This window comes from Sus scrofa, unplaced genomic scaffold, assembly GCF_000003025.6.
Source record: "Sus scrofa isolate TJ Tabasco breed Duroc unplaced genomic scaffold, Sscrofa11.1 Contig2529, whole genome shotgun sequence".
Classification (NCBI taxonomy): Eukaryota; Metazoa; Chordata; class Mammalia; order Artiodactyla; family Suidae; genus Sus; species Sus scrofa.
Genome location: NW_018085116.1, coordinates 1 through 19150, shown reverse-complemented (window position 1 = coordinate 19150; position 19150 = coordinate 1). Strand labels below are relative to the sequence as shown.

General features: G+C 42.6%; 1 pseudogene; it reads right to left on the bottom strand.

Annotated features, from left to right (window-relative positions):
• Nucleotides 1-3219: 3219 nt before the first annotated feature.
• On the bottom strand, nt 3220-3653 carry LOC110258613 (annotated as a pseudogene).
• Between the last annotated feature and the right edge of the window lie 15497 nt (nt 3654-19150).

The window sequence follows — 19150 nt, the reverse complement described above, 5'->3', positions numbered from 1 at the left end:
CTGCCTGAGGCATATTCGGCCCACGGTGGGATGGGCTTCGCCTCTGGCTGCCAGCTCTGGACCAGGTTTTCTCCCAGTTGTTGGTCCTCTGTGCCTCCACTCCACTGCTCTGATCCTGCTGCCACTTTCCCCAGGGGGCTCCCTCCCTGTGCCCTCCAAGCCTCGGGTCTCTTCTCCGTTTGGCTTTCTCTCTCCCTATCTCCATCCCCATCACCCATGTTTTGGTCCCTGGCCCTGCTTGTGCCCCATGGTTTCCCGTCATAGCCTCCCTTCCAGCATCTGGTTTTGTGGACTTGGTGAGATTGCCATCAGGCGACTATCACCCATGCTCCTTATGTTCTTTTATCTGCTTGAGGAAAGAAGGCATTTTCACACAAAATCAGACTTCTCCATATGTGAGAACACATTTTGAGTGTGTTTAAGCTCCTGAACCCTGCTGTAAACTAGCAGTGCACACAGGGCATATGGAACTGGTTGGGCTCACTTGCCCTTAGTATAACAGAGGCATAGGTGGGAAAAAGGCAAGGATTGGTTTCTGAGGCATACCACCATTTGGTTTGGTGTGTGTTCACTGAGTACAATAGACTTCACAACTAGGAAGCTTGCAGTGTCTTGTTTTGTGGAGTTGGTGATATTGCCATCAGGCCATTTATCTTCTATCTGGCTTCATGCTACTTTTCCCCTCTTGTTGAAAGGAAGACACCTCCTACCATATCAGACTTCTCCATAGAGGAGAAGACTTTTTGAGTAGGTTTTAATCTACTGAAGCCCCCTGAAACAAGCAGTGCACAAAGGGCATTTGGCATTTTTGAGGCTCATTTTCCCTTGGCATAACACTGGCCTAGGCGGGAATAGGGGAAGGGTTCCTTTTGGAACAAAACCACCACTCAGGCTCATGTGTGTTCACAGAGGACAATGTACTTTGCAAGTAGGAAGCTTCAAGCATCCTGTTTTGTGGAGTTGGGAACATGGCCATCAGGAGAATATCTCCCTAACTCGCTGGGTGCTACTTTTCCATGCCTGTGAAGAAGTCACTTTCCTACCAAAACAGACTCCTCTGCAATTGAGAATGTATTTTGAGTGAGTTTTAAGCTACTGAAGCCCCCTGCATACAAGCAGTGCTCACAGTTCTCTTGGCAGTTGTTGGACTCATTTGTCCTTTTTATAGCATAGGTCTACGTGGGAAAAATGCAAGGCTTATTTTCCAAAGCAAACCACAATTGTCACAGATGTTCGTTCACTGAGCACAATATACTTTGCACATAGGAAGCTTCCAGTGTCTTGTTTTGTGGAGTTCATAATATTGCCATTAGACAATTATCACCCTAGCTCGCTAGGTGCTGCTTTTCCCAGCTTGTAGAAAAGAAGGCATCTTCATCCCATATCTGACCTCTCCACAATGGAGAATGCTTTCTCAGTGGGTTTGAAGCTACTGAGCCCCCCTGTAAAGAAGCAGTGCCCACAGAGCTTTTTTAAGTGGTGGGGCTTATTCACCATTGGTATAACACAGGTCACAGGTCTTGTGGGAAAAAGTCAAGAGTTGGTTTCCAAAGCAAACCACCATTGGGGTTGCTGTTTGTTCACTGAGTATAATATACTTTGCAAGGAAGAAGCTTCTTGTTATATGTAGTTGGTGAGATTGCCATCAGGGGATTATCACCCTAGCTTGCTAGGTGCTGCTTTTCTCCACTTGTGAAAAGAAGGCCTTGTCATAACTAGTGAAACTTCTGCACACAATATAACATGATTTGAGTGTGTTTTAAGATAATGAATCCTCCTGCAAACAAGCAGTGCTCCTGGGGCATTTGACACTCTTGCTGTTCAGTTGCCCTTGGTATTACAAAATTCTAAGGGGGGGGAAGCAAGGGTTGCTTTCCAAAGCAAACCACCATTGGGGCTGATGTGTGTTTACTGAGGACAATGTACTTCATAAGTCAGAAGCTTCCAGCTTCTTGTTTTGCGGAGTTGTGAGATTGCTATCAGGCAATTATCACCCTGGCTCAGTAGGTTCTGCTTTTCTCTGCATGTGACAGAAGGCATTTTTTGCACAAAACCTCCATATATGAGAAAGTGTTCTGTGTGGGTTTAAGCTACTGAGGCCCCAGGTAAACAAGCAGTGCACACGGGATATTTGACAGTGTTGGGGCTCATTTGTCCTTGGTAAACCAGAGGCCTAGGTGGGAAAAAGGCAAGGTTTGCTTTCTGAATCAAACCATCATTGGGGCTGGTGTTCATTCACAGAGTACAATATACTTTGCAAGTAGGAAGCTTTGAGCCTCCTGTTTTGTGAAGTTGGGAGCATTACCACAGGAGATTATCTGCCTGGCTCTCTAGGGGCTGCTTTTCCCTGCTTGTGAAAAGAAGGCAATTTCATACCAAATCAAATTCTCCATATCTGAGAATGTGTTTGAGTAGGTTTTAAGCTACTGAATCCCACTGCATCCAAGCAGTGCTCACAGTTCATTTGGCAGTGTTTGGTCTCATTCACCTTTGGTATAACACAGGCCTTGATGGGAAAAATCGAGGCTGTGTCTCCTAAGCACACCACCATTGGGGCTGATGTTTGTTCACTGAGTACAATATACTTTGCAAGTAAGATGCTTCTGGCATTTGGATTTGTGGACTTGTTGAGGCTGCCATCAGGAGAATATCACCCAGGCTCTCTATGTTCTCCTTTTTCTCTGCTTGATAAAAGAAGGCAGCTTCATAACAAAGCAGACTTTTCCATAAATGAGAACAGGTGTGTGTTAAGCTACTGAAACCCCCTGTATGCAAGTAGTGCACATAGGTCATTTGTCAGTGGTGGGAGGCTGATTTGCCATTGGCATAACACAGTTCTAAGTGGGAAAAAGGTGAGGGTCAATTTCCAAAGTAAACAACCATTATGACTGCTGTTTGTTCACTGAGTACAATATACTTTGCACGTAGGAAGTTTCTAGTATTTGGTTTTGTGGTGTTGGTGAGATTGCGATCAGGAGATTATCACATGATTATCACATGGTTTCACTAGGTTCTGCTTTTCTCTGCTTGTGAAAAGAAGGCTTTTTCATACCAAATCAGACTTCTCCATAAATGAGAACACATTCTGAGAGAGTTTTATACTACTGAAGCCCCTCTTCCTCCTCCCCCTCCTATTCTTCCTCTCCCTCCTCCTGCCCACTCTCCTCCTCCTCTTTTTTTTTCCATTGTTAACATTTAATGAATTTCACACCATGTGGTTCAAGCTACAAGGACACAGGACTCACTCACACCCATAATCTTATCCTTAGCTCTTCTGCTGAAGGATTTGACCTTCAGGACGACACCCTGCTTTGGGAGTTTTCCCTTTCCTAGAACTTTGTAGTAGCCTGATGGTACACCATCAGTGATAGGGGCAGCTCCACTCTTGTTCTTTGCAGCATTTACCCATGTCTGCTTACTGACCAAGGTCCACAATGTGTCACGGTTGACAGCTCACAAAAGCTCTGGTTCCTCTCTAAGTGGTACTGCCTCATACCAACTTTCCCAAGGTATCCAGAGTGATTTTTGTTGAGGTTGAACCTTCAGCAATACATACCTCCAGCATTACCCCAGACTCCTGGGTGCTTCTGGTGTTTGCTGATGCAGCCATGGCCATGGCTCATGTGGCCCCCAAGTTTCCAAGTCTTCTTCGTCTGGATGGCATGTCACTGGCTTCAACAAAAGAGGAGGGCTGATTTCTTAATGGTGCTGGTAATCTGAAAAGTCCTGGAACAGCCAACCTCTGGGTTCCTGTAAAGTGAAGTAAAAGATGGCCTCACTGTTCATCCAAATTTCATCCCTCTATCACTACCTGCAGCTGAAAACATCCTGATAAATTGATGTTCGTAGTGTTTACCTGTCCTGTCTCCCTTGACACAGTGAGAAATGGAACTTCTCACACTTTAAATAAGGCATATTGTAGAGTAGTCCAAAAAATGCATGGGATTCACCTCCACCTGATGGTTAAAGACACAGGCTTTGGAATACACCTGTGCTGGGCTCAAAGCCCCACTCAGCTGTGCAACTGAGACTCTACCTGTGAAATAGAGGGGGGAGAGTCACATTGCTTTCTGTAGAGAAAGTGGTCTCCTCCAGCACATGGTGCTTTCATTTCATTTCATTTCTTTCTTTCTTTCTCTTTCTTTCTTTCTTTCTTTCTTTCTTTCTTTCTTTCTTTCTTTCTTTCTTTCTTCCTTCCTTCCTTCCTTCCTTCCTTCCTTCCTTCCTTCCTTCCTTCCTTTCTTTCTTTCTTTCTTTCTTTCTTTCTTTCTTTCTTTCTTTCTTTCTTTCTTTCTTTCTTTCTTTCATGTCAGCTAGGGTTTGCATCATAGAAAACCACAGACTTGGTGGTTTAAAAACACAAATGTATTTTCTTACATTGGAGGCTGCAAGCCCAAGATCAAGGTTGGTTTCTGGTGAGACCTTTGTCCTCAGCTTGTAGATGTGGCCTTTTTGCTGTGTCCTCACATGGCCTTTTCTCTGTACATTCAAGGGAAGGAAGAGATCTCTGGTGTATCTTTCTCTTCTTATAAAGACATCAGTCTTATTTCATTAGGGCCCAACACTTATTTTTTTCTTTTTACGGTCACACTTGTGGCCTATGAAAATTCCCAGGTTGAATCAGAGCTGCAGCTGCCAGCCTATGCCACAGCCACAGCAACACCAGATCCGAGTGTCATCTTCAACCTACACAACAGCTTGTGGCAACCCAGATCCTTAACCCACTGGTGGGGCCAAGGACTGAACCCATGTCCTCATGGATACAAGTCAGGTTTGTTTCACTGAGCCACAATGGGAATTTCAGGACTCCACCCTTATGACTTCAAGTCCTTATGGGCCCTGTCTCCTAATGGTCATGTTGGGTGTGACCCACATGTGTAATTTTTTTTTGCTTTTTTATGTCCATACCCATGCCATATGAAGGTTCCCAGACTAGGAATAGAATCAGATCTTCAGTTGCTGGCATACACCATAGCCACAGCAATTCCAGATGCAAATATCATCTGTGACCTACACCACAGCTCATGGCAACGCCAGATCCTTAACCCATTGGGCAAGGCCAGGGATTGAAACTGTATCCTTATAGATACTAGTCAGGTTCATTGCCACTGAGGCATGACACATATAAATCCATAATTGTAAATTTTCTATTAGCTTTCTTTAAAATGCAAAAACAAACAAAAAGCAAAAAGGTAAAATTAATTTTCACAATATATCTTATTTAACTAAAAATATCTAACATCTCATTTAACACATCATTGATACAAAATTTAATTCAATATTATACTTTTTTCATACTAAGTCTTTGAAATCAGGTGTGTCTTTTACACTTAGGGGACATCTCAGCCCAGACCAGCTACATCTCAATTGCCCAGGAGCCTCATGTGCCAGTGGCTACTGTATTGGGCTATACACACCAACAGACAGCTTTTCAGGGAGTTTCCTGGTGGCCTCTCAGTTAAGGATTCAGCATTGCCACTGGTGTGGCGTAGGTTCCATCCCTGGCCTAGGAGCTTGTGCACTCCATAAAAGAAGAGAGAGTTTGAAAGAATGACCTCCAGTTCCTTCCCCTTCTATCTACTCAAAAAAATTGTTTTAATCAAACTTGTAAAATTAATGAACAGGCATTTCACATATGTGATACAAAAGTTTAGTGGGTGCAAAATTATATACAGTGTAGGAGTTCCATCATGGCTCAGTGGAAGTGAATCTGACTAGTATCCATGAGGGTTCACGTTCAATCCCTGGCCATGTTCAGTGGGTTAAGGATCTGGTTTTGCCATGAGCTCTGGTGTAGTTCAGATACAGCTCAGATCTGGCATTGCTGTGGCTAGGGCATGGGCCAGCAGCTACAGTTCTGATTCAACCCCTAGCTGGGAACCTCCAAATGCCATGGGTTCAGCCCTCTAAAAGACAAAAAAAAATCTATACAGTGAAAAGTAAATCTCACCTTCTCCTCTGTCTTTCAGAAACGAAGTTTGAGCCCCAGAGGCAGCCACAGTTAATAGATTCTGATTCCCCTGCCCCTTTCCAGAGATGTTCTAAACTCTAAAACAGATATTAACATACATATCCATACCCACATGTGTCTACATAAATGCATAAATATATGCATTTATTATTTTTTACTCTCTTTTCCACACAAACATGAGCATTCTCTGTGCACTGTTTGTACCTTGATCTTTTTCACTTAACACTAATCATGCTGCTTACTAGTTGCATAACACTAGGTGAGTTACTAAATCTCTCTGTGCCTCAGTTTCCTCCTCTGAGAGTGGAGGGGCCTATACCAAAACACTCCAGAAGGTTATTAAGAGGATTAAGTAAAGAAGCATTAGGACTTAGATTAGGAGTTCCCATTGTGGATCAGTGTGTTAAGAATGCAACATTGTGTCTGTGGGGATGCAAGGTGTGATCCCTGGCTTCACTCAGTGGGTTTAGGATCTGGCACTGTCATGAGCCATGGCATAAGTTGCAGATGATGCTCAGATCCAGTGTTGCCATGCTGTGGTATAAACTACAACTGCAGCTCCAATTCTACCCTCAGCCTGGGAACTTCCATATGCTGCAGGTGCAGCCTTAAAAAAGAAAAAAGAAAAGACTTAGAATAATTCCTGGCACAATCAATAAATATTTGCCTTTTTTTTTTAGGAGCCACAGAGTAGTCCATTTCATGGGTCTACTCTAAATGATGGAAGCTGGCCCCGTTCATGGACTTTTAGTTGCTTTTCTCCTCAATATCTTTCTCTAACAAGGAATGCCTCAGTGAGTAATCTTGCACTTATGTCATTGCTTGATGTGCAGACACACTGGAGGTACCTTCCCAGAACTGGAATTTTTGGTCTGGGAGTTGCAGCATGTGCATGGTGCGTTTCATGGCTGAATTATCTTCCTGGAAGAGCCCAACATTGCCAGTTGCACCTGTGGTGTGGTAGTGGTTCCTTTTCCCTGACAGTGAACCTCAAATTTGTTTTTCCTCTGCCAGTGTGATAGCAGGAGACACCACAGGCTCAAGGTTGCCATTTGTCTTCCTCTGGTGGTGAGGCTGGGCATATTTTCGTATGTCTAAGGGCTTTTCAAGGAACCTTTGCTCATTTTTCTCTTGGATTATTGGACTCAGCCTCTTTGGACCTTGTCTCCCCCATAGGCCTTGGGGACATCTCTCTGACACCACCTGGATGCCTTTCCCCCCACACCATTCCTGTCAGTAATTGGATTTCCTTTATGATGTCATCTTGAGCTACAATTTCAATCTCATCTGGTTAAGTTTTCACAAGGAATAACATATGTCCTCAGCCAAATCATGAGTATCTCCAGGGCAGGGCATGGGCTTCTTTGTCCTGTGAATGTCTGGCTCTGGGCCTTGATGAATACTTCTCAAATTTAATTTAGTAAGTGAAAATCAGTGGCCTGTAGTTATAGAAAAAAGAACATCATGCACCCAACATCTGATTTTTTGAATTGTTCAAATTATTTTTACTCCATCATTAAAATTACAAATTGATTAGCCCTTATTTTCAAATGACTAAAAGTAACTATTAAAACTATTGGGTTTTTATTATTAAATTATCAAAAATTCAAGCACCTTAAGAGCAGAGACAGTTACTCTCTCCCCAAAAAGAACTATTTTTTTGGGGGGAGCCAAACCCACGACATGCACAAGTTCCCAGGTCTGGGATGGATCCCACACCCATGCCACAGCAGTGACCCAAGCCACTGCAGTGATAATGCCAGATCCTTAGTCACTGTGCCACAAGGGAACTCCCAAAGAGGACTTCTTTAAATGGCTTGTGGAGTTCCCATTGTGGCACAGCAGAAATGGATCTGATTAGAATCCATGAGGATGAGGGCATTGCTCAGTGGGTTAAGGATATGGTGTTACTGAGAGCTGTGGTAAGGGCACAGAGACATCTTGAATCCTGCATTGCTGTGTCTGTGGTATAGGCTGGCAGCTGTAGCTCCAATTCAATCCCTAGCCTGGGAACCTCCATATGCTCTGGGTGCAGCACAAAAAACAAAACAAAAAAAGGCTTGTAAAACACCTTTAAATATTTTACCGAGGGTAGGACAAGAAGGCGGAGGAGTAGGGGGACACGCTCGCCCTTTCCCAAAAACACAACAAAAAAAGCACATCTAAAGAATAAATGACTCGCACAGAACAGCAACCAATCGCTGGCAGAGGAACCTAAACTCCAATAACGGCAAGAAGTTCGTGATATTACTGGGCAGAACGGGAGAAGAGAGGAGAGTGAGAGAAGGTGAATGCAAGCGGTACGGGTGCTCCCGAAAGGGAACTGAGGAGGAGAAAGGGATTCCACCCTGGAAAGTCACCTACTTGGGGGAAAGATCAAACGAACCAGAGGAATCTCCAGATGCAGAGAAGAGTGTAGCAGTACGTTGGAGTACTGAAAGGCTGATCAAGAACCGAACGGACCATCTGAACTACGGGCACAGTCCCCAAAAATTGAGACGCCTGGGTGGGGGCTAGGCACCGAGACCTCAGCTCTGAAGGTTAGTCCCGAGAAAGGACTGGGGGTGTGGGGCGGTGTGGAGACTGCTTGGGAGGTCTAGAAACTGGTCTGTCAAGTTTGACGGGGCAGAGACTGCCTGGGAGACTAGAAAACAAAGCTGTTGCAGAGGAAGGGAGCAATACTCTAGGGGTGGGGAAGTGGAAAGCCGCATCAGAGGGAACCTAGGAGAAGAGCCTGGTCTGTGCCAGTGCTGGGGAGGGGAGAGAAGAAGGGGTGGGTCCCCATAGAATACTCCCCACGCCACAGCAAGCTTACAGGCCTGCTAGCTAGCTGAAAGCTGTGCTTCCCAGTGTATCCACTCCCCCCCACCCCCACCACCCCCTACACTCTCGCTGGACCTGGGGATGCCTGCCATCCGGGAGGGCTGGCCTCAAGAATTGTCTGAAGCCTACCACCAGGGGCTGTCCCTGCACAGGCCTCTTGCCCTTTAGAGGGACTACACTTCCGCACAGCAGCACCAAACACCACCAGCCCCCGAGAAAAAGCCTGCAGCTCAGAAAAGCTAGGACAAGCCTAGCCAGGCCGTGAATAGATCGGCCTAATTGTCGGATAGTTTTTTTGAGTCGGGCTGCCCTGGGGAGGAGCCTCTTGGGTTTTCAGCAGCCCTGCTACCTGCCCAAGCCCCCAGGGGGTGCCAAGCCCTAGCAGATCAGCTGCATAGGACTGCCAGCTCCAGGCAGGACCCCCTGACGCCCAGAATAATGGCTACAAGCCTGGCTGAGCCATGAAAAGATCTCAGACGATCTTTCTGAGTTGGACTGTCCTGGGGAGGAGCCTCTTGGGTTTCCAACGGCCCTGCTACGCGCCCAAGGCCCCAGGGGGTGTCCTACTCCCGCAGAATAGCTGCTCAGCACCACCAGCCCCATGGAGGACCCCCTGCAGCCCAGAAAAGCTGCAACAAGCTTGGCCAGACTGTGAAAAGTTCCGCCTACATTCGCAGGCCGTCCTTCTGAGTTGGGCTGCCCTAGGGAAGAGCCTCTTAGGTTCTCAGTGACCCAGATAGCTGCTCCAGCCCCCAGGGGTGCTGCACTCCTGAGGAACAGCTGCCCAACACCGCCAACACCCTGCAAGAACCTCACAGCCTAAAAACACCAGAGCAAGCTCTGCATGACCAAGTGAAATCTGCTACCATCGTGGTGTGGACCTCCCAGTCCTGTCTGCCCTCAGGAAGTCCTCCTTTGCTTCAAAGAAACCCTGTTAGCCCATCAACACTCCAGAAAAGCCACACTGCCTCAAAAAAGATTGACCAACAACGCCAGCCCTCAGGAAATATTCCACGGCAGTGACAAGGCAAACACTGCCCAGTCAAGGAGAGTATAACTCCCTCAGGAGAAAGAAAACAACAAGCAAGATGAAGAAGCTGAGAAACCACCCCCAGTCAAACCAACAGGAGAACTCACCTAAAACAGTCAACAATGAAACAGATCTCTGCAGTCTGACAGACCTGGAGTTCAAAAGAGAAATACTGAAAATACTGAAGGAATTAAGAGAAGATATGAACAGTAATGCAGATACCCTCAGAAAGGAACTAGAAAATATAAGGAGGAGCCAAGAAAAACTAGAACATTCATTTGCAGAGATGCAAACCGAACTAAGGGCAGTAAAAACCAGAATGAATAATGCAGAAGAACGAATCAATGATATGGAAGATAGAATAATGGAAATCACTCAATCTGGTCAACAGACAGAAAACCGAATCAAAATACAGGAAAGCAATATAAAGGACCTATGGGATAATATAAAGTGGGCCAATCTACGCATAATAGGAATTCCAGAAGGAGTAGAAAAAGATAAGGGGATGGAAAATATATTTGAAGCAATTATCGCTGGAAACTTCCCCAATCTAAAGGATACTGGGTTCAAGATACAAGAAGCACAGAGGGCCCCAAACAAACTGAACCCAAATAGACCCACACCAAGACACATCATAATAAAAATGGCAAAAGTTAGTGATAAAGAGAGGATCCTCAAGGCAGCAAGAGAAAAGCAGAATGCTACCTACAAGGGAACCCCCATAAGATTATCAGCTGATTTCTCTACAGAAACACTACGGGCCAGGAGGGAATGGCAAGAGATATTTAAAGTGCTAAAAAGAAAAAAATATGCAACCTAGAATACTCTATCCAGCAAGAATATCAGTTAAAAAGAAGGGGAAATAAAAATATTTTCCAACAAACAAAAACTTAAAGAATACAGCAACACAAAACCCAGGTTAAAGGAAATATTGAAAGGGCTTCTCTAAACCAAAAAGAAAGGAAGGAAAGGGAAGAAAAAAGAAAAGAGAAAAAAAAAGAAGAGGAAGAACTAGGACTGAGGAAACCGCAATCAGAGAGCAGTCACTCAAATAAGCCAGCATACAGATTTAATCATGAACATGCTTCAAACAAAATAAAACTTAAAAGAAAGAAATAAAAAAGAGTCATCAAAACCATAAACTGTGGGCATGGCATGTTAGGAAATAAATAACCCTTTTTGTTTGTTTGTTTGTATGTTTCTCTTCTTAATTTTAATAGAGTAATGAAGTGTTTGAACTTACAGGGACATCAGGCTAAAACACACAATTATGGGAAGGGGTTAGCATACTTAAAAACCAGGGCAACCACAAGCCAAAACCAAATATTGCATTTGCAAAAAATGAAAAAAAGTACAGTCAAGAAGATAATAACAGGAGACCATTCAACCAAAAAAAAAAAAAAAGAAAGAAAGGAAGAATGGAGAACCATAGAATCAACTGGAACACGAGGTTCAAAATGGCAATAAATAATCATCTATCAATTATCACCTTAAATGTCAATGGACTGAATGCCCCAATCAAAAGACACAGACTGGCTGAGTGGATAAAAAGGCAAAAACCTTCAATAGGCTGCCTACCAGAAACTCACCTTAGGACAAAGGATACATATAGATTGAAAGTGAAAGGGTGGGGAAAAATATTTCTCGCCAATAGACATGACAGAAAAGCAGGAGTCGCAACACTCATATCAGACTAAATAGACTTTAAAACAAAAGACATAAAGAGAGACAAATGAAGACACTACTTAATGATTCAGGGATCCATCCAAGAGAGGATATTACTATCGTCAACATATATGCCCCAAATATAGGAGCACCCAGATACGTACAACAAATATTCACAGACATAAAGGGAGATATTATGAGAATACAATCATAGTAGGAGACCTAAACCCCCCTCACATCAATGGACAGATCCTCTAGACAGAAAACCAATAAAGCAACAGAGATCCTAAGGAAACAATAGAAAAGTTAGACTTCATTAATATCTTCAGGACACTACATCCAAAAAAATCAGAATACACATTCTTCTCAAGTGCTCATGGAACATTCTCAAGAATCGACCACATATTGGGACACAAAGCTAACCTCAATAAATTTAGGAGCATAGAAATTATCTCAAGTATCTTCTCTGACCACAACGCCATGAAATTAGAAATCAACCATGGGAAAAGGAAAGAGAAAAACCCTACTACATGGAGACTAAACAACATGCTACTAAAAAACCAATGGGTCAATGAGCAAATCAAGAAGGAAATTAAAAAATACCTTGAAACAAATGATACTGAAGACACAACCTCTCCAAATCTATGGGATGCTGCAAAAGCAGTGCTCAGAGGAAAATTTATAGCAATACAGGCCTTTCTCAAAAAAGAAGAAAGATCCCAAATGGACAACTTAACCCTCCACCTAAACGAATTAGAAAAGTAAGAACAAAAACGACCTCAAGTCAGCAAAAGGAAGGAAATTATAAAGATCAAAGAAGAAATCAATAAAATAGAGACTCAAAAAACAATAGAGAAAATTAATAAAACCAAGAGCTGGTTCTTTGAAAAGGTCAACAAAATTGACAAACCCCTGGCCAGACTCACTAAAAAGAGGAGAGAAAGAACCCAAATAACCAAAGTTATAAATGAAAAAGGAGAAATCACAACGGATACAGCAGAAACACAAAAAACCATAAGAGAATACTATGAACAACTATACGGCAACAAGTTTGACAATCTGGAAGAAATGGACAATTTTCTAGAATCTTACAGCCTGCCAAACTGAATCAAGCAGAAACAGACCAACTGAACAGACCGATCACTAGAAATGAAATTGAAGAGGTCATAAAATCACTCCCTACAAATAAAAGTCCAGGACCAGATGGCTTCACAGGTGAATTCTATCAAACATATAAAGAGGAATTGGTGCCCATCCTCCTTAAACTCTTTCAAAAGGTTGAGAAGAAGGAATACTCCCAAAGACATTCTATGAGGCCACCATCACCCTAATGCCAAGACCAGACAGAGATACCACCAAAAAAGAAAACTATCGGCCAATATCATTGATGAATATAGATGCAAAAATTCTCAACAAAATCTTAGCCAACCAAATCCACCAACATATCAAAAAAATTATACACCATGACCAGGTTGGGTTCATCCCAGGTTCACAAGGATGGTTCAACATACGCAAATCAATCAGCATCATACACCATATTAACAAAAAAAAGTCAAAAATCAGGAGTTCCCGTCGTAGCACAGTGGTTAACGAATCCAACTAGGAACCATGAGGTTGCGGGTTCGGTCCCCGTCTTTGCTCAGTGGGTTAACGATCCGGCGTTGCTGTGAGCTGTGGTGTAGGTTGCAGACGCGGCTCGGATCCCACGTTGCTGTGGCTCTGGCATAGGCCAGTGGCTACAGCTCTGATTCAACCCCTAGCTTGGGAACCTACGTATGCCGCGGGAGCAACCCAAGAAATAGCAACAACAACAACAACAACAACAAAAAGACAAAAAACAATCATATGATCATCTCATAGTCGCAGAAAAATCATTTGACAAAGTCCAACATCCATTCATGACCAAGACCCTCGCCAAACATTGAGGGAATATAGAGGGAACATTCCTGAATATAATCAAAGCCATTTATGATAAACCCACAGCAAATATAATACTAAATGGGGAAAAACTGAAAGCCTTCTCACTCAAATCTGGAACAAGACAGGGATGCCCACTCTCACCACTGCTCTTCAACATCGTATTGGAAGTCCTAGCCACAGCAATTAGACAAACAAATGAAATAAAAGGCATCCATATAGGAAGAGAAGAGATAAAACTGTCACTGTGTGCAGATGACATGATACTATACATAGAAAACCTGAAGGACTCAACCCCAAAACTACTTGAACTGATTAATCAATTCAGCAAAGTAGCAGGATATAAGATTAACATTCAGAAGTCAGGTACATTTCTGCATACCAGCAATAAAATATTACAAAAGGAATACAAAAATATGTTACCTTTTAAAATTGCACCTCACAAAATCAAATACGTCAGGATACACCTGACCAAGGAGGTAAAGGACCTATATGCCGAGAACAATAAAACTTTAATCAAAGAAATCAAAGAAGATGTAAAGAAATGGAAAGATATTCCATGCTCCTGGGTTGGAAAAAATCAATATTGTAAAAATGGCCATACTACCCAAAGCAATCTACAGATTCTATGCAATCCCTATCAAATTACCCGTGACATTTTTCACAGAACTAGAACAAACAATCCCCAAAAGACCCAGAATCACCAAAGCAATCCTGAGAAACAAAAACCAAGCAGGAGGCATAACTCTCCCAGAGTTCAAGAAATACTACAAAGCCACAGTCATCAAAAGAGTGTGGTACTGGTATCAAAACAGACAGACAGACCAATGGAACAGAATAGAGAACCCGGAAATAAACCCTGACACCTATGGTCAATTAATCTTTGACAAGGGAGGCAAGAACATAAAATGGGAAAAAGAAAGTCTATTCAGCAAGCATGGCTGGGAAACCTGGACAGCTGCATGCAAAGCAATGAAACGAGAACACACCCTCACACCATGCACAAAAATAAACTCCAAATGGCTGAAAGACTTAAATATACGACAGGACACCATCAAACTCCTAGAAGAAAACATAGGCAAAACACTCTCTGACATCAACCTCATGAATATTTTCTCAGGTCAGTCTCCCAAAGCAAGAGGAATTAGAGCAAAAATAAACCCATGGGACCTCATCAAACTGAAAAGCTTTTGCACAGCAAAGGAAACCCAAAAGAAAACACAAAGACAACTTCAGAATGGGAGAAAATAGTTTCAAATGATGCAACTGACAAGGGCTTAATCTCTAGAATATATAAACAACTTCTACAACCCAACAGCAAAAAAGCCAATCAATCAGTGGAAAAATGGGCAAAAGACCTGAATAGACTGTTCTCCAAGGAAGATATACAGATGGCCAGCAAACACTTGAGAAAATGCTCAACATCGCTGATCATAAGAGAAATGCAAGTCAAAACTACCATGAGATACCACCTCACACCAGTCAGAATGGCCATCCTAATAAATCCACAAATAACAAGTGCTAGAGGGGCTGTGGAGAAAAGGGAACCCTCCTGCACTGTTGGTGGGAATGGAAACTGGTACAGCCACTATGGGGAACAGTTTGGAGATACCTTAGAAATCTATACATAGAACTTCCATATGACCCCACAATCCCACTCTTGGGCATCTATCCAGACCAAACTCTACTTAAAAGACACACATGCACCCACCTGTTCATTGCAGCACTATTCACAATAGCCAGGACATGGAAACAACCCAAATGTCCATGACAGAGATTGGATTCGGAAGAGTGGTATATATGCATAATGGAATGCTACTCAGCCATAAAAAAGAATGACATAATGCCATTTGCAGCACCATGGATGGAACTAGAGACTGTCATCTTGAGTGAAATGAGCCAGAAAGACAAAGACAAATACCATATGATATCACTTATAACTGGAATCTAATATCCAGCACAAATGAACATATCCTCAGAAAGAAACTCATGGACTTGGAGAAAAGACTTGTGGCTGCCTGATGGGAGGGGAGGGAGTGGGAGGGATCGGCAGCTTGGGCTTATCAGACACAACTTAGAATGGATTTACAAGGAGATCCTGCTGAATAGCATTGAGAACTTTGTCTAGATACTCATGTTGCAACAGAATAAAGGGTGGGGGAAAAATGTAATTATAATGTATACACGTAAGGATAACTTGATCGCCTTGCTGTACAGTGGGAAAATTAAAAAAAAAAAAGAAATTTTCACAAACAGTGAATTTTAGCCCAAAGTCAGGAAAAATCAGCAGTACACTAACAAAAGAGAGCCCACCTACATCTTTTGTCAGCATAGTTGGGAAATGAAGGCGGAAAAACAAAAAGAACATGTTGATTGGAGCCCTTCCTCATTTGTGCATGTGTGTTATGGAGCATCTTCAACATATTTAATAAGATCATAACCAACATGCAGGCTTGGTGGGGGGTTGTGGGGATACAGAAGCCAAAGAAATCAAAACATCAGAATGTCTGTTTGCTTTTCCAATTGATGGAGTAAATGCACGATGTGCCACCTGGGTAACCCACTGGCTAAGTCCCAAAAACTGGCCACAGTAACCACAGGGATTTCTTGGACACACTGGAATCACTGGAGGAAGTGATGCTGCCAGGAATGATCCCAGTGTAGGTCAAGCCTGTATGAAGAACTCAGGGCTGTTCAATGCTTGACATGATGAAGGTCTTATTTTTAAATCCTCATGACATCCCTTTGAGAGGGTGTTCTTATTCCCAGAAAAAAAAATGGGGTTAGGAATGATATCAAGACTTGCCCCCTGGACTTTCATTTCTCAGATGTTCCAGTATCAGGTCATTTCTGCTTCTATTTTTGACTTTCAGTCCCATCAGCATAATCTTTATCAGAGGGTGAACGGTTTACATTTGCAATTCTAGATTTTTCTTTTGGCTGGGTTTCTGGCAGCCCACTGCAGTTTATTATTATTATTATCATTATTATTTTTATTATTAATATCTCTAATTGCAAAATGAACCAAGACCTAGAAACGGTCCTAGGATGTATCCTGGAAAGGGGTGGGGTGGAGGTCCTTTGGGATTTCTCTCTTTGCAGTTTAAGATTTTGAAAGGCAAAACTTTCTGGAGTGGGGAGAGTAAAGTCTCTGAGCCACCCTTTCAATTCAAATCTCAACTTTCCTTACTCCCTAGTCTTTTCACTGGATGTTTGGGGCTCAAACCTGCTTCCTGACAATTCTCTGATGAAGTTGTTCCTAAATTTGACTGTATATTGAGTCACCTGCTTAGTGTTCCAAAAATGAGGCTTTCTCAGGCTTTGCATCCAACCTACAAGACAAGACGCTGAAGGTCTAGATACTAGACTAATCCTAAGAGGACTCTCATTTGAGTGTTAAGAATCAAAAAGAGTTGTGGACACATCAAGATACACATGGATTTAATGTCTTTAGAATCACTTGGATTACTGACCAAGTCACATCTATGTAAATACCACTGTATTACAGAGAAGCCACCTCCATCATCCTGAAACCCCCAGCTGTTTTTCAATGCATAAAGCTGGTGGTATTTACTTGCATGTTTATTATATGTTTTTTCCCCAGCAAGGATGGTAGCTCTGCCATCTTCCTGGTCAAGCACAGTGCCCTGGTTGGTGCCTGCCGTCTTGGGGACTCAATTAAGTTTTTGTGGTGGGTGATGGCATGATTTGACTATAAATACTATCAGAAAGAAGGGACGCACCCCCAGTCCTCTTCCACTTTGACCTCCTTATTGTACAGACGCTGGAAGACAGACCTGAGACAGTTTCTCACAGTTGAGCCTCTCAGCTCAGGTCTGCTGAAGCCACTTTCTATTCCTAGGACATGTGGCATTATTGTTTTTGCTTTGTCTTTTTTTAAATTATAGTTGATTTACAGTGTTGTGCCAATTTCTGCTGTACAGCAAGTGACCTCATCATACATATATACACATTCCTTTTATTATCTTCCATCATGGTTTATCCCAAGAGACTGGATATAGTTCCCTGTGCTGCATGGTAGGACTTAATTGCTTAGCCATGTTTTTTTTTTTTTAATACTGAAAGATGTGCATTGTAGCTTTGTTTGTGTTATCAAAAACCTGGGAAACAAAAGGAATAAATACTGGCACATCCATATTGTGGAATTATACCATCGGCTCTTTGGATCTGTGCACATGGAACACACAGTGAGGAGGCTGACTCTATTGTTATTTGACAGAAGGGACATGGAATTGGGCATGGCGGGTGGGAGTCCTGGACCAATTCTCCAGGGGTTACTGAGCAATGACTGTGCAGATAATAAAGTAAAACAATCTGTAAGTATAAAGAAATAAATCTGTTAAGAATTATGTCAGATGAATTTCCATGAAGTATGTTGAGTGACAAGAATAAGATGAAGGAAAGTGCAAAATAGTACTCCATTTCAGTAAAACAAATGATGATAAACTATCACTGCTTAGGATTACTTGATCCTGGATTAAAATAGGAAAAACAAGAACTCACTGTGAAGACTGTTCTGTGTGGGGCTGAGTGGGATGCAAGAGCCTTAGGAAAGAGACAGCAAGTTGGAGAAATCAAGAAATAAAGTAAAGAAATAAGATAACTGTAATAGTAAAAATCATATTATGAAGAATAATTATGATGATGTATATAAAATTCTGGCCACCCATTGCATGCAGATATCCCAGGCAAGAAATGCTTTTTTAAATGGGAAATTCACCTAATGTGATGGAAGAAAAATATAGAAATTTAAATGTATTTTTTAAGAAAATAAAAGTTCAGAATACATAAGGCAATGCTTAAATTAGGAATTTAGAAGAAAGAAAAACAAGTAAATGCAAAGAAAGATGGAATAAAAGGAAATCACTCTATCTGCAATTTTTAAAATAGAAATATCTTAAAGCTTATATGTGATGTTAACTGTAGTTTCTTGTGGGTGAAGGATAATGGAATGCTCATTGTATTACTTTTTCTACTTTTCTGTATTTTATTTTTTCTCTCTTTACATTGCGGCCACCCCACTGCCTGCAGCTCTTCCCAGGCCATGAATGAACCTGAGCCATAGCTGTGACCTGAGCCTAGCAACAACATCACTGGATCCTTAGCCTGCTGCACCACCAGGGAACTCCATTCTTATTGTAAACTTTCTTGTTAGGAAAACAATATAGAAAAGACAAGCTCAGTAGAGTTTCCTCATGAGGGTCCTTCACTCCAGCAGCAGGAGCATAACTAGCTCCTTCTCTCTCCTGTGGGCCGCTGCCTTCCAAGAGGGCTTCCTCTTCAGAGAATAAAAATGTAACCAGGGAGCACCTGAGGGTGGTTTTCCTCCTCCTGCCTTGACTCTCTTTCCACTGCCCCATAGGGAAGCATCTGTCAGAAGTTTGTCTGATTTTGTTATTTCAGTGTGGAGCACATTCTGGAGACAGCTGGGTTCCAAATCTGGTGCTGCCAAGACTAGCAGTGGGATTCTTCCAGGATGAAAGGTGAGAAGGCAGGTAAGGTGCTCAAGCAGAGAGAGGCATGGAGAAAAGGATCCTCCTTTTTACCATCTCTATGGATTCTGATTCCATGTCGGAGTAGCTCATTCTGAAACCTCTTCTCCCAGGTTTTTCTGCAGGTGTTGGTTCTGGATAGTTCTCCACCCACTCTCACCCCCAGCCCATATAATGCAGGCATGCCAGGCACCCTGTCTTCCCAGTGGGTCGTGGGATCTCTCTCTTTTT